Genomic DNA, 13,802 nt, shown 5'->3' with positions numbered 1-13,802 from the left:
AAGACGCCGGAGGAGAAGGAGGTGCCCGTGGAAGCTCCTCCCGCAAGGGAGTGGAGCTCCGGGCGCCATCTTGGGGACCTACCTCAGGAGGTGGACTACATGGAACAGGTAGGCTGGGCCGAGGGGGCACGGCCGAAGGCGGGCTTGAGAGGGAAACATCAGGGTAGGCCTGGCCTGAATTGGGGAAGGCCAGCGGAAAACCAGGAGGAGTTCTCCAAATGGGCGGAACATCCCCAACATTGGACGGCCGGGAGGCGGCGTCCTCAACAGGAGTGGCCCAGGGCAGCTGGACTGGGTCGACTGGTTCTGGTGGAAGGGCACCAGGAAGCGATGCGGCAATGGGCGCCGGCGGAGTCACGACGACGGTCGACCCTGCAGGGTTGTTGTTGGTGTTGGACAGTTGGCGGCGCCTCAATTGATCCAGGTGGTGCCGCCATTCGGTCCCATCATGCAGCTGGACCCTGTAAGAACAGGGGCCGGTTATGGAGGTGACGGTGGCAGGCACCCACCTGACAGCCCCTGAAAACGCCTGCGCCCATACCAAATCACCCACTGCAAAATCTCGGGAAGGGGCCCCCAGGTTGCCAGGCTGTTCCTTGGAATAGAGCGGGTGCAGCCTATCCAAAGTGGTCCGCAGGCGCCGGCCCATCAGCAGTTCGGCTGGAGACCTTCCGGACAGGGGGCAAGGAGTGGCATGCTGTACCAAAAGGTAAGCAGCCACCCTTGATTGCCAGTCCGCCCCCTCCATCCTGCCCAACGCCTCCTTGGCCGAGCGAACCGTCCGTTCCGCCCGGCCATTACTAGCAGGATGGTATAGGGCAACTGGGGCATGGCGGATGCCCTGAGAGGCCAGGAACAGCTGGAAAGCGGTGGACGCGAATTGGGGCCCGTTGTCAGAGACGATGACGTCCGGCAGGCCGTGGGTGGCGAACAGCCTAGTCAGCTCTCTGACCGTGGCCTCGGCTGTGGTGGACCTCATGAGGATGAGCTCCACCCAACGCGAATAGGCGTCCACCACTACCATGAAGACCTGGCCTCTGAACGGGCCCGCGAAATCTACGTGCAGACGGGACCAAGGGCCTCGGGGCAGTTCCCATTCCCGCAGTGTGGCAGCCGGAGGCGCCGGTCAGGAAAGTTGGCAGGTGGAGCAGCCGGCCACCCAGGCCACTATCTCGTCGTCCATGCGAATGACCACCCTGTCACCCCACAGGAGGCACCCACTGTGGAGTGACAGCTCCAGCTGCCTGGCCTTGAAGGGGCGCAGGCACTCTGGCACCGGCCCTTCAGGCCAGCCCCTCTGGACCCAAAGCATGACCTGGGACAGGTCAGGGTCAGCCCTAGATTTTGCAGCCACATCTCCGGATGAGAGTGGCAAAGCCAAATCTGCTATGGCCAAAACCGACAGGCAGGGCACTGTCGGAGGGTCGGACACGGGAAGAGGGCAGTGGCTTAAGGCATCAGCGTGCCCTATGTGCTTGCCCGGACGGTAGAGCAGAGTGTAGCTGTAAGCAGCTAAGAACTCTGTCCACCTAGTCATGCGAGGGGAAAGAATGGGAGGGGTCGGCTTGTTTCCCGCCAAAAGCCCAAGGAGTGGCTTATGATCGGTGAACAAAGTAAAATGCCACCCATAAAGGTAATCGTGGAACCTCTTAATCCCTGACACTGCAGCCAGAGCCTCCTTGTCAATCTGGCTGTAATTGCGTTCCGCAGAAGTCAGTGTCCGGGGATAAAAGGCAATGGGGGCCTCCGAGCCATTGGGCAGCACATGACTCAGGACCGCCCCCAAACCCACGGGGGAGGCGTCACAGGCAAGAGTCAAAGGCAGCTTGTCCGTATATTGAACGAGGACTGCCTCTGACGTCAACATCTCTTTGACAGCCGCGAACGCATGCGCTTCGCGGCTGCCCCAGCGCCAGGCTGCCGATTGGTCGAGCAACCGATGCAGCGGCTCGGCTAGTGACGCCTTATGGGGTAAAAATGGCGCGTAGAAATTTAGCAAGCCAAGGAACGCCTGCAGCTCCGTCTTGGAGGCAGGCGTGGGGGCGTTCCTGATGGCTGCTACTTTAGAAGGGGTGGGGTGAATCCCCTGGGCATCAATGGTGAAGCCCAGGAAATCCACCCGCGGCACAGCAAACAAACATTTGCTCCGCTTCAATTTTAAGCCCGCGCCCCTGAAACGTTCGAGGACCTTCTCAAGTATTTCGATGAGGCTTGATCGGCTGCTAGCGGCGATCAGAACGTCATCGAAATACGGAACCACGCCAGGGAGCCCATGGAGCAAATGCTCCATAAGGCTCTGGAAGATCCCCGGGGCAATGGAAACGCCGAATTGCAAGCGGCGGCAACGGAAGGCTCCATGGTGGGTGACGATGGTCTGTGCAGCCGCCGCCTCGTCATCCACCGGGAGCTGCTGGTAGGCCTGCGCCATATCCAGTTTCGCAAAGATGCAGTAGTGGCGTGGCCACTACTTGACGTACCCCGTGCACTGATAACCCAAGTGCCGGGAACCAGTCCAGGCCCAGGAGGGCCGGCAAAGGCTTTTCAACTACCAAGAGGGGGAGGCACCCCGCAAAATCCCCATACTCCACCCGCACCAGGTAACAGCCCAGGGTAGGAATTAAAGTCCCCTGGTAGTCCCGAAGGGTTGCGTCTGGGGAGGAGAGCTGAGTCTTGGGAATGCCTGGGCAGAGGCGAGAGAACTCTGCCCACGAGAGGAGTGATCGGGATGACCCCAAGTCCACTTCCATGGTGCAGGGGGAGCCTTCAATTAGGAGCGACGCCTTGATGCGCTCCGCACCTGCACCAGTGTGGAAGGCCGACTCCACAGGGCTGGCGTGCTGGTCGGTGTCCACGGCGTAGCAGCCTCCGCGCAATGACTGCTGCTGTCGACCCGGTTGGGCTTCTGATCACGGGGCAGCGGCTGTTGCAGGCGATGGGTCATCTTGGCGCTGTGTCAGCGGCAATGGCGCTCTGCAGACCTGAGCCAGATGCCCCTTTTTAAGGCAGCAGCGGCACACGGCAGCCTTAAAGGGGCAACCTGAGCGGTCGTGGTTGCCTCCGCAGGCCAGGCAGGCAGTAGTGGCTTCTCGGGCTCGCTGAGGGGCACGTCTTCGGGCCGACTGGCCGATGCGGGCTACTGCTCCCTCTTCTGGATAGCCGGCCGGTAGAGGGACCAGCTCGTCCACTAAGCAAGTGCGGCCGGGCGGAGGCGGAAGGTGGAACATCTCCGCCATCGACTCATCTGAAAGTTCAGCCGCCCTTGCTTGCTCAATGGCCCCAGTAAGGGTGATGTCCACCTGGGACAGAAGCCGCCGGCGAAGGCGCAAGTCCTTCACTCCGCACACAAATTGTTCGGTGAGGTTGTGGTCCAGATCTGCAAATTCACACCTCATGGCCGCTGTGCGGAGTGACTGGAGGAATTGGCTCACTGATTCCTCCGGCTTCTGAACACAGCGCCTGAAGGCATAGTGCCTCGCGACCCAGGACGGCATCGGGGCGTAGTGGTGTTGCAGGCGCCCCGTCAGAGTGACCCAGTCCAGTGAGTGGACTGGTCGCGGAGCCGCGAGAGAGAGAGCGGCGCTGAACATTGGCGTGCCGCAGCAGCTTAGGAAGAAGCTGCACTTCTCGTCGTCTGGTACATTACGTTTGCCGTTAGCGATTAGATAGCACTCGAAGCACTCCAGGAATGCTTCCCAGGTTTCCCCGTCGCAGCCGAAAGGGGCGAACGTAGGCATCGCCGACATGGTCTTCCTGAGAGAAGAGCCAGAATCAGTCAGGCAGGAGAAAAAAAGAATTGCCCGGTCTGGTTGTGCCGAGGTGGTAACGTGTGGTGGGTCAGCGGCAGCTGGATCCCACCTTCGTCGCCAGTGTTAAGTTGGCACAAACACGAGCAGAGACCGTGAGGCAATTAAGATTGTCTTTATTGAACAGAACAGCTGTAACAGCAATACAGGAGAGAAGCGCGGCTGGGCTAGTCTGACAGCTATTTATGTGAAGCTGTCAGACAAGCCAGCCAATCCGAACACCGGATTTTCCCCGCTCTCAACCAGGTCGCGTCTTATCCAATCAGACGCGACCTGGCTGTTGCTAGTGCAGATGCCGGCCGTCAGGGGGAAATCTCTGACGTCATCTGCCAGGATACAACAGAAGGGACCTTGGACTCAGTGGTGGGATTCAAATGTGTTTTACTACCGGTTCTGTGGGCGTGGCTTGGTGGGCATGGCATGGTTTGGTGGGTCTGGCTTGGTGGGCGTGACAGGGGAAGGATACTGCAAAATCTCCATTCCCGCCCCACTCCAGCGGAAGGTTACTGCAAAATCCCCATTTCCTCCCAATCAGCTGGGATTTGGGAGGCAGAGAATAGATGGGGGCAAGGCCAGTCAGAGGTGGTATTTACTGGTTCTCCAAACTACTCAAAATTTCCACAACCGGTTCTCCAGAACTGGTCAGAACCTGCTGAATACCACCTCTGCTTGGAGGTCTTCTAGTCCAATACCCTGCTCAGGCAGGAAGCCCTGCCTATACCATTTCAGACAAATGGTTGTCCAATCTCATCCCAATGTTGGAGCATTCACAACTTCTGGAGGCAAATTGTTCCACTAATTAATTGTTCTGTCAGGAAATTTCTCCCCTTGATTAGTTTCCATCCATTGCTTCTTGTCCTGCCTTCAAGTGCTTTGGAGAATAGGTTCTCCTTTTCCTTGTGGCAACCCTTTAGACTTTGAAACACTGCTTTAATGTCACTTCTTTTCATTAAACTAGACATACCGAACTCCAGCAACTGTTGCTTATATATATATTTAGCCATCAGTCCCCTAATCATCTTTGTTGCTGTTCTCTGCACTCTTTCTAGAGTCTCCACATCTTTTTTATATTGTGGCAATCAAAACCGAATGCAGTATTCCAAATGCAGTATAAAGTGGTACTAACATTTTATGTGATCTTGATTCTATCCCTCTGTTAATGCAGCCTAGAACTGTGTTGGCATTTGTGGTAGCTGAAGCACACTGTTGGCTCATATTTAAGTGATTGTCCACAAGGTCTCCAAGTTCCCTCTCATAATTACTACAATTGAGCCAGATACCACCTATACTATGCCTGTGCATTTGGTTTTTCTTGCCTAAATATAGAATCTTACTTTTTTCACCATTGAAATTTATTTTGCTAGAGAGGGCCCAATATTCAAGTCTGTCAAGATCCTTCTGTATCTTAAGCCTATCTTCTGGAGAATTCCAGATACATCTTTCTGAAATAAAAAAATCTACTATCTATGGTCCACCCAGAGCCACCTTACAGCAGTGAGGGCGTACCTTTTTGTAAATGCGTGCCAAAATGTGTGTGCCCCACACTCACAATGCAATGCGCCCCACCCATCTGCGCAAGCAGCCCCTCACACGCATGCATGCACAACCCCCCACACACGCATGTGCGCACGACACACACACAGAGAAGGGGGAGATTTTGCCCTCCCCAGGCTTCAGGAAAGACTCCGGAGCATGGGGAAGGTGAAAAATGGCCCCAAGAGGCCAACTGGAAGTTCGGAAATGATCCATTTCTTGAATTTCCGGTTGGCCCATTGGGCCAGTTTTCTGCCCTACCCCGCCCCCCGAAGCCCTCCAGAAGCGGGAATGGATCCTTTCCAAACTTCAGTTGGCCCATTGGGCCTGTTTTTTACCCTTCCCAGGCTCCGGAGGCTTTCCTGAATCCTGGAAAGGGCAAAAATGGTCTTCCCTGGCTCCCAATAAAGCTGGAAACAGATAGTTTCTGAACTTCCAGTTGGCCCATTGGCCTGGTTTTTGACCTCTCCAGGCTCCGGAGGCTTTCCTGAAGCCTGGGGACGGCAAAAGCAGCCTCCCCTGGCCCTCCAGAAGGTGAAAATCAGCTGGCTGGTGCACTCTTGCACACTGGAGCTGATAGCTCGCATGCCGGCAGATATGGCTCGGCGTGCCACCTGTGGCACGTGTGCCATAAGTTCACCATCACAGCCTTACCGGGTGAACAATAATTTTTATGAACAGCATAAACATTTAATAAAATAAATGGTCTCATAAAACTCTTAAAGGTCTTTTTGATGGACTCTTATAATGTGCAACTTCAGACTGGAGAGTTGATTTTATGAAGCTTTAATTCACAAGAAGCACAAACTTCAACTGGAACTTGCCTTGAAGCAATGCATTCAGTTGTATGAATCCAAAGTGCTTTGAAGCCTTGCCAAGTGCTTTAGGCATTCAGTGGTTTCTCAAAATTTTGGGGACTTTTTTCAGGCAACATCCAACATTGCAATCAATTCCATATAGAATAAATTACATGAGATGAGAAGCTACCCAATCTGACATCATGTCTCCATCAATTCCTTCTTGGGAGTAGAAAGGGTAGCAGTACTTTCTCCTTTCATTTTCTCAGGTTATAAATGTGCTTTTATTTTTGTTAGCCTCTTTCTCAGTGACTTTCATCTCATGGCATTGTATCTTGACTAATATTATCTGGAGTGTAATTTGTGTATTGGTGAATACACAATATGTATTGGTGAATATTCATAGTTTGTACATATACTGTATGAATGTGATCCCCAATCCATATAGTTTTTCAGATATCATACCCCCTGGATAGCTCAGTCCACTACTGTACATTCATTCAGAATCCACATTTCTGTAAACTGAATCCATTTTTTTTCATATCTCTGTCTTGCATTATAGAATGAGGGGACCATATCTTTATCTTCCTCGGGTGATATCCATTCATATATTCAAAAGTGATACTACATCCCTGATATTTTCATATTCTAAAAGATAAATATTTCCAATTCCTTCCATCTTTCCTCAAAAAAAATTGTTTTTGGTATCCTTCTTGTTGGTCACTGAAACCATTCCAGCTTCTTCTTAAAGTGAATTGGCCAGAACTAGATGCTATTTTGTCAAAAATAGAATTAATAGTGATTCAGAAACTTTACTTCTTAAAGCAATCTAAATGTACTGTATTTTGCCTTTCTGCTGCCACAAGATCCTATCAATTCATGTTTAGGTGAACATACTTAGCTTTATTACAGGCTCAAATTAGCAATGATTTTTTCAACATCATATGAAAATCACTTGGTTGGGAGTTTTAACCAATCTCCCAAAATATAATATTCTGAATTTACATAAAATATAAATATTGTAAATAAATTACATATAATTAAATGTTGTGGCCCAGCAGCGGCCGGCTGAGCTGTTGCTGGAATCTGACAGCGATGAACACTATGGGACTGCCCTGGAGGCTGAGGAAGACTCTGGGAGGTGTTCGGAGTCAGAGCAGGGACTAGAGAGGCCTGTTGGCCACCAGATGGCGTCTGAGTCAGGGAGCAGTGAGGAAGAACAGAGGGAGGCTGTCCCTGACGTACATATGCGTAGGGCTGAGAGGAGGAGGGAGCAGCTTTGGAAAAAGGCTCACAGAAGAAAATAGGAATAGGTGTTTACTGACTGGGTCCTCCCGGAGGGCTTATAGGTGGGGCGACAGGAGGGAATTTTGCAGGAAACAATTTACTAATCCAGGGGTAGTGAAAGATTGGGAGAATTTCGTGAGTTCAAGCCTTGTTTTCATAGAGATAATTTTCTGGGCTCCTAGCCAAGGGGTTGCTTATCTCCCTCCTTAGTTGTGGCAGACAGGCTTGGGACCGAACAGTTAAACATACATATACACATCCTCCATGAACAGTAAATATATGCACATATTTCCTAATATAGGCAAGTGAATACCAATATATAATTGCCAATATTTAGTTGATATAAAAATGAAGTGAGTGACTCAATACATCATCTCTTCCATTACTGCTTTTTACAACTATCTAGAAAAGAATCAGATATCTTTTATGTCTAATCTATTGTGATTAAGGTTTAATTAGATATAAGGAAACTAAGTGAAAATAACAGTAATACTTTTTCTAATAATACAATTATCATTTGAGAATTATATTTAAAACAAAACTGCAATTCACATATTCCAACCTTACATTATTGATAATGTTTTAATAATTGCAATAATTGTCATTTTAAGATATGTACAAATTGAATAAGAGCTTTGCATTAAATTAAAATAAAATCTTACATATATAAAAGAAGATATGGGCTAGTTGGAATTTTAGTATGGATTTTTAATTGCTTCTATTTGCGAAATTAATTTTCAAATGAAATATCCTTTAAAATGGTCAAATATACATCTACACAACAATTCATAATAAATAATAGAGTATTTTTCTTACCCTTGTTTCCCCCAAAATAATACCCAATCTTATATTTTTGGGAGCTCCAATAAAAGCACTAGGGCTTATTTTCAGGGGATGTCTTATTTTTTCATGTACAGAAGGCAGCAAGGATGGGGACTGATGGAAATGGGAATGCTGCCACCACTGGACCAGCCCTCTCCATCCCATCTGCTTGCCTGCAGCCACAATGGGCCAAGCTCTCAGTGCTCCCCGGCCTCCATCCACCCACCCTGCCTGCTGGCCCTGCTGCTGCTGAGACACTGGAGCTTGAGTCTTGCTCAGGCTGTTGCTATGATGAGGCAGAAGGCAATGCAGTGCATTGGGATTGACTTCCCCGCTGTGCTGCTGGCCAGTTGTTGGACCTACTGTACCTGCTGCGGCTAGCCTCACAGGGTGTTAGGGTTCTAAATACCATGCAGAAATAAATCATTGTCCAAGGCAAAACATCCTTAAAGGTCCAATTTATTCTACAGGCATGTTAGCACCTCTATGGAAAAATTCCAACTCTGATGTACATCCTGAAAATCCACCCAGTTGAAAGTTCATGATCTATCCCCACACCCACAAATCCATCACATGTTCCAATCATCATCTTCCACGCTGGCATCTACACCCCTCTGGTTCCGGTCAGGTGTCAAGGTGCGGAGACAAAAGATGACCTTGGCTTCTACAAAAGAATGTCAACAATCCATTCCACAATCCTACTCCTTTCTATTCCCCCCTCCCAACTATTACACTATTGAAACAGCATAGAAAATTATAAGAAAGTGTGGCAGGCCAAAGATCCTAAAAAGAATATAACTACAGGCCTGACACAGGGACTCTTTGCCCGCCTGGCCACGCTGTTCTCAGATGCCCTGCTGATCTGGCTCTGCCTGGCATGGGGCATGTTGGCCTAAATCTAGGATCTCCAGAGCACCTTCCTCACTGCTGGCCTGCCAGGGCCCCTTTGCCAGCGGTCACCGGTGGAGCTGGACCACATCACCCACCGTCACCTTTAGACTGCTGAGCGCCGACTGCACACCTATTATGAAATGGTGGCACTGGGCTTTGGACAGAGCCCAATGCTCTTCAGGCCTTTATCTCTCCTGACTCTGCTCTGCTGCCGTCAATTGCTTTCTGCCCAGCAGGAGCAGCCCAGCATGGCGGCCAAGAGCAGCAAAGCCAGGAGGGTGAAAAGCCCATTTGGCCACCAGCAGTAGGTGCAACAGGCCCAGCAGCTGGGCAGAGGCATGGCAGGCCGTGATCCTGATGCGCCATTCAGCCTTCTGCCTCATCATAGCAGCAGTCTGAGCAAGACCCAAGCTCCAGGCTTGAAAGAGTGCAAACCATAGTCACCACCTGCTCCACAGCCATACAGTGATCTGCGAAAGAGAGGGGCCCTTGACATCGAGGTTGCCTGGTGCCACATGCAGGGCCAGGGCTCATGAGAGTGCACCAGAAACCCCTCCAGGGGCCCAGAAAGAATGAGAGTCGACTCCTGGCCCTTTCTGACTCAGCCGATCCATGGTGCCATGATTAAGGGGCTGAGTCAGCTCCAGGCCGAGCTCAGTGGAGCACTTTATCCATATTGCTGGTCCCACCACTACACCAAGTTGTGCTGCATGCACATGTGGAGATTGGTGCCAAGACCTGGCCACTAGAGTCACACTGGCGGGGAAGGGAAGGAACCGCCATGCTAAGTGCCAACTCAGGGATCTCTGCCCATATTTGTGAGGGGACATGTGGTTAGGAGTTGTTGGCTGTTGTGGGCCCAAAGGGCAGAGTTGGGGAATACATTTTCTCTTATAACTTCATCACCCCCTCCTTGGCTGCGGGGGGGGGGCAAATTATTGCTTCAACTCAGGCCTTCAGTTTATGTGGGCTTCTGAATCGGTATAACCAGAAGCAACATAGAACACCCTCCCTTTAGTTACTTCTTTTTGCAGTGCTTTATTTTCTGCCCTTGGGTCTGTGATTGGCCAATTTACACATGTTGGCCTGCCCACTCCATCCCACTGTTTCTCTGCTTGCCTGCAGCTGCTGCCAGACACTCCCTGCCTCCTATGCTGCCCATGCCCAGCCCTGCCCTCGGGCTGATGACGATCTTCACTAGGGCTTATTTTTGGGGTAGGCCGCATGTATCAAAATCATGCTAGGGATTGTTTTTGGTATAGGTCTTGTTTTCAGGGAAACACGGTAACACTGTCTTCTGATTTACTTACATATAATTTTAGAATATATTTACTGTAGTACCAAATTTTACTCCCCAAAAATGTAGGCAATATATATACTACAATATTTTTCTATACCACCCTACACAAAATTCTTCCCCTGCCACTTCCATATCAGCTAACACATTTATAACTGAACATATACACCCAGCTAATCCAGGAACCAAACGTATCAATATTTTACCAATAGCAAAATCTAACCACAGTACCAATAACTTTAAACTGATATTATATTTGCTAGCTTAGTAAATAATTATTATGCATTAAGGAAAACGTATGCTGGAAGGAAGCTGTAAATAAGATATAACTATTTATTAACTTTTCCTGTTTTATAGGCTTCTACAATTTAGCAAACTATAAACTAGTAATTCCATAAAAATAAAATCATAAAATCAAACCCCAAGCATCCAGTAATAGCATTCAATTCTTTAAATTAAAATTTCTGAAAAACAATTCAACCTTTACCTCTATTCTAAACAATAAAGGATTACATGAGCAGCAATGGAAAACAGGACAGAAAGTTGGATTGCTAACATATTTCCCCCCAGGACTGTTAACAATCACCATATTTCATGAATGAACACCCATAACAGATTTCACTCCTCTAAAATAAGATTATTAGTTTTCTGGGCAAATGACTATACAATATGGTTAGTATTCGGTGTGGGAATATATATTCCATATAGAAAGATATCAGGAATAGCAACTGAACATAGTAACCATACAACATAATAATTTATCTAACACGTGAGTAGAATTCATATATTCTAAAATTACTATTACCACAAAATTAAGAGGAATACAAAAGTCATTCAGTCTGCTTTAAAGGTGGAATTGGGAGCTATAAAATTAGCCTGGCCTGCTTTGGATCATTATCTGAAATGAGAAATTGGCCTGCAAAATTTGTTCTCACATAATTATCCTTTCATAAAATGACCGTTGTCTTACCTGAACGGTCGTTCTCATGGCGCTGCGGAGAGTACAAGGATTGGGTTAACACAGCCTGTTTGCCCATGGACTGAGTAGATTTTTCCCCTCTGGCCACGCCTCCTTTGCCTCTTCTGGCTCAGTTTTAAAAACGAGGTCTTGTCCGACGAAGACGTTCTCAGCTCACACCTGTGCAAAGATACAATCTCGGTGCTAAACAATCACCCTGGGTGGGTCTTGTACTCTCCGCAGCGCCATGAGAACGACCGTTCAGGTAAGACAACGGTCATTCTCCATAGCGCTGCTTGGAGAGTACAAGGATTGGGACATGCCCAAGCTATTGTGTCCCAGGGCGGGAAGAAGTGACCTTGTCCGGAGCCTCAATAACCTTCTGTAATACTCTACGGCCAAAGGAGGCTTCGGCAGAGGCAAAGGAATCGATCTTGTAGTTTCTAATGAAAGCCGTGGGAGACGCCCACGTGGCTGCTCTGCAAATGTCCAGAATAGATGCTTGAGTCGCCCAGGCCGCGGTCGTGGCCGCACTTCTGGTGGAATGTGCCGTTACACGAGGTGGAACCGGCTTGCCCTGAAGGTCATATGTCATCTTAATGCAAGCTCGCAGCCACCGACCTATGGTTGAAGACGACACCTTGCGACCCAGGGAACCTGGTTGAAAAGACACAAAGAAGGCCTCGGAGTGCCTGATATCCTTAGTTCGTTTCAGGTAAATACTGACTGCCCTTCGCACGTCTAATTTGTGCCACCTGCGCTCCTTGGCGTGTTGAGGGCTGGGACAGAAGTTCGGGAGGATGACCTCCTGAGACCTGTGAAAATGAGAATTCACCTTCGGCATGAAGGCGGGGTCTAACCGTAGGATGACCCTGTCTGGGTGGATGATGCACAGCTCTTCCTTGGCTGAGAAGGCCGCAATCTCAGATACCCTTCTGGCTGAAGTAATGGCTATGAGGAAGGCAGTCTTAAGAGTCAGAAGTCGAAGAGATACCTTCCTCAAAGGTTCGAAGGGAGCCGCTGTCAATGCCTGCAGGACAAAGGGTAGGTTCCAGGTCGGGTACCTGTGCACCACCTGGGGTCGGATGTTGTAGGCCCCCTTCAAGAAGCTCTTGACCTGAGGATGGAGACTCAGGGATTGAGGTTGGTGTCTGGCTAAGATGGTGGATAATGCGGCAACCTGGCGCCTGAGAGTGGCTGGTGCCAGTCCTTTGTCCAAGCCCTCTTGTAGGAAGTCCAATAACTGAGGGATGGACGCTTCCACACTGTCAATGTCCCGTTTGCTGCACCAGGAAGAAAAGGCAGCCCAAGTCGCGTCATAAATGCGAGTAGTGGCCGGACGTCTGGAAGCTTGGATGGTTTTAATGACGTTGTCTGAGAGGCTCTGGTCCTTCAGGAGCTGCCTCTCAAGTGCCAGACGGCTAACTGCAACCATTGGGGCTCTGGATGGTTGATGGCCCCTTGACGCAAGGATACCTGGTCTGGAGGAATTCTCCACGGTTGCTCCACAGACAGATCGACCAGGTCCGCGAACCAGGATCTCCTGGGCCAATGTGGAGCCACCAGAATGAGCTCCGCCCCCTCCTTCAGCAGCTTGTAGATCACCTGCGGGATCAGAGGGAGGGGCGGAAACGCGTATAGAAGCCCTGGAGGCCAGATGGACCTCAGGGCATCCGTCCCCTCCGCTTGTGCTGACTTGTAGCGGGAGAAGAACCGCTGGAGCTGTGTGTTTGCCGCCGAGGCAAACAGGTCGACCTGTGGGAGACCAAACCTCCTTACCACCTGTGCGAACAGGTCCGGATGAAGTTGCCACTCCGAGTTGTCGATGGTCAACCAATCCGCACTCACATTGCTGGTTCCGGAAATGTGATCCGCCCTCAGCGACGCTAAGTGGATCTCTGCCCATCGTCCTATGGCCTCCGCCTCTGACATGAGTCTTTTGGAGCGGGTCCCTCCTTGTCGGTTCACGTGAGCCTTTGTGGCCACATTGTCGGTCAGCAGCAGAACGTGGTGCCCCCTCAGCTGTTCTGCAAATCTCCTCAGCGCAAGCCGGGCTGCCCTGAGTTCTAGCCAATTGATGCTCCGGGCTGCCTCCGCGCTGGACCACCTGCCTTGCGCCAGCTGGCCTTGGCAATGCGCCCCCCAACCGTAGAGACTGGCGTCGGTCGTTACCACGATCCTGTCGGGTTCTCTGAATAGGCAACCCTTCTCCACTGCTCGAGACTGCCACCAACTCAGAGACCGAGTCACTCTTGGTGGGATGCGAACTTTCTTGGTGGAGTTGCTGATCTTTGCTCTTTGCATTGGAAGTAAGAACCATTGCAGTTCCCTTGCATGAAGACGTGCCCAGGGAACTATGTTGAGACAAGAAATCAGATCCCTAACAGTTGGGATAGCTGCACTACCTGCCAGGA

The 13,802-nt window shown here is 50.2% G+C and overlaps 1 protein-coding gene across 8 annotated transcripts in view; it reads right to left on the bottom strand.

The window, feature by feature from the left end:
- KCNC2 (potassium voltage-gated channel subfamily C member 2) overlaps positions 1 to 13,802 on the bottom strand; it is an 84,551-nt gene that overhangs the window by 44,396 nt on the left and 26,353 nt on the right. The gene's annotated exons all lie outside the window — the stretch shown is intronic.

Source organism: Natrix helvetica (assembly GCF_964273705.1).
Source record: "Natrix helvetica genome assembly, chromosome: 6".
Lineage (NCBI taxonomy): Eukaryota > Metazoa > Chordata > Lepidosauria > Squamata > Natricidae > Natrix > Natrix helvetica.
This window is presented reverse-complemented; position numbering and strand designations above follow the sequence as displayed.